Source organism: Python bivittatus, unplaced genomic scaffold (genome assembly GCF_059951505.1).
Source record: "Python bivittatus isolate LINGU-HERP-01145 unplaced genomic scaffold, Pbiv_v1 ctg000580_np1212, whole genome shotgun sequence".
In the NCBI taxonomy this organism is placed as follows: Eukaryota; Metazoa; Chordata; class Lepidosauria; order Squamata; family Pythonidae; genus Python; species Python bivittatus.
Window position 1 is genome coordinate 146,516 of NW_028277087.1, and position 2,559 is coordinate 149,074.

Sequence of the window (2,559 nt, forward strand, 5' to 3'; positions counted from 1 at the left end):
CCCGCCTTTAAGGCAGTGTTTCTCAGCCTCAGCCGCTTTAAGATGCGCGAACTTCAACTCCCACAATTCCCCAGCCAGCAGAGAAACACTGCCTTAACGGACCGCAAAATAAAAGCTTGATTCCGGGGGGCTTTGTCTGCTCATCCGTGGAGTTTTTGTGGTGACAGCCTGGAAGCGGGCTGCCCTTCCTGTCTTCTGAGAACGGAAGTTGTTCTGACTTGCCAGCCGTGAGATTTCCCGGTGGTCTCCCATTCAGGATCTAAGCGGGGCCCATCCTGCTTTGCTTGCAAGATCAGCCAAGTCGGCCTGACTTGGACGCTCTGTCCTATGCAGAAGCCCCCAAGCCCCTGAAGATCCTTCCCAGGCCGGGGCAGGCCACCTGAGGTCTTGGAGATGTCATCAATGCGAACCCCCATTGGCCCCAAGCCCCATTGCCAAGAGCAAGGAATTGTGGGGGCTGTTGTCCAAAAGGCCTGCAGGACCCCACATCGCTTGGTCCTGCTTTAGGTCATGCCTGTGAAAAACAGGTCCTAACAGCACTTAAACCCAGGGCCTCTGCACCATAGAGGTCAAGGTGACCCTCCCCATTTGGACAGCATGGCTGCAACTAACTTCTGCCTTCTTATTCCTATGCTAATTCCTTATTCCCGTGCTAATTTCTGCAAACTTCTCTTCACTGGCAGATTTCCTTTGTTTTTGTACGGAGACTGTTCTATTGATCCCACATAGGAATAAATGCTTGGGATGAGAGTATGACGATGCAGGGGAAGGGAAATATCCGAATGAACTTGTATTTTTGTATGCAGGGGTTGCGCTGCTGTAAACAGAGGGCTGATGATTTGCAGAGAATTTTCTAGAATGGGTGCTCCACAAGAAGGATGGATCTGAAAACTAACATATCAAAGACCAAGGTCAAGTTGCGCTTGACCAGAGAAATGGAGGGAATGATGGCAAGTTATAGGTGTAAATGGTGAAAAGCAAAGCAAGTAAATGAATTTTTCTTTTTCACAATGGTAGAATCTCTCCTACAAGCGGGGAGAAAGGAAAGGATGGAGAAATGTTAAGACGTGCCGGTGCTGGTAGCTAGGAGGTGGAAGGCATCCGGTGTGCTGCGAGTAATGGATGTTCATCAAAGGAAGCGAACCGGCTGCAAGCCGCTGTTTGTGTGGAACGGAGGGTTGGGTTGGGTTGGGCAGGGCGGGAGAAACCTCCCCGGCAGTGGGAAGATGGAGGAGGAGGAAGCAGGGATGAAGGAAGGTGAGAGCAAGCGAGGAAGGAGTTGCAGAACAAGCCCAGGGGAATGGAAGGGGAGGTGGCAACCCTGGGAAAGGAAGGGAGATGTGGAGAAATGGCCATGGAAGCAGCGAGGGCCTAGTGTTTCTCAAACTTGGCAACTTCAAGATGTGTGGAATTCCCCTGCTGGCTGGGGGATTCTGGGAGTTGGAGTCCACACATCTTAAAGGTCCCAGGTGTGAGAAACACTGTCCTCGAGAGGCCCTACAAGCAGGGTCTTCCCTTGACATTTCATTTCTCTCTCCCTTTTACTTTTCAGCCCCTTCCCCCTGCTTTTTGTGCAATGCTCTAGAGAGGAAAGGGGGCAATGGGGATGAGGATGGAGGTCCGAGGCAGTGACATGAGGTTGGGAAGAGGTCATAACAACGCAACCGGCCAGACCTTCCACACGTGTCCATTGTAGATGCACAACGATGAGTTCTGAATTGGTCAAACTGTGAGGTCAGAGCAGACCTGCAGGGTTTCTCCTTTCTAGCTGCACGCAAAAGTTGAGCCAACCCTGGTCAAATCACAGCTTGTGCTAGAGGTTAGGAGGAATGCCGCGACTGGGCCAGATGTCGGGCAGCGGAGTGGGCTGCCACGGGTTCTGCTTTGTTGGGAGGAAAGGCCGCAGGGTCGCCGCCGGCCGAGAGGACGGAGCAACCTGGACGAGGCTCCCCTCCCTTCGGTTGGCTCCTCGCAAGCCCTCAGGGCTCCTGAGCCCTCTTCCCGCAACGACAGCCCTGCGAGGCCGTCCTCGGGCGCGCCTCCCCCGCCCCAGCGCCGAGGCCGCGTCTGTTTTCCCGCCGTCGGCGCCAAGGAGGCCCTCAGAGGGCCAGCCCGGGCTCCCGAAGACGATCGCGGTTCGAGGAAGGGGCCGAGTGGCCCACGCCCGTTAGCCCGGCCCCGCTCCCTCCGCCCTGGCGGGCTTGGAAATCCAGCGTCCAGAGCGCCGACCCCGCGTGTAACGTGGGAACAGGCCCCACGCGTGGGTTTCCAGGCCCCACTGTCCGTTTAGACGGAAGGAGGCCGAGCGGCCTGGAAACACCCCGGTTCGAAGCGTGGACGCGCGTCAGGCCAGAAGGGAACGTGGGAACTGGCGCGGAGGGCCGCGCGCCGAGCGGAGCGACGGCGCACGCGCGCTCTCCCGCCCCGCCCGCGCCGGCGTCCCCCTCCTTCCTGGCGCGCCCGCGCGAGCGGCTTTTGAACGGCGCCGCGGCGGCCCAATGGGCGCCGCCCAGCGCGCGCGCCGCGACCAATGAGCGGCGGCAGGCGGGCGCGGGGAGG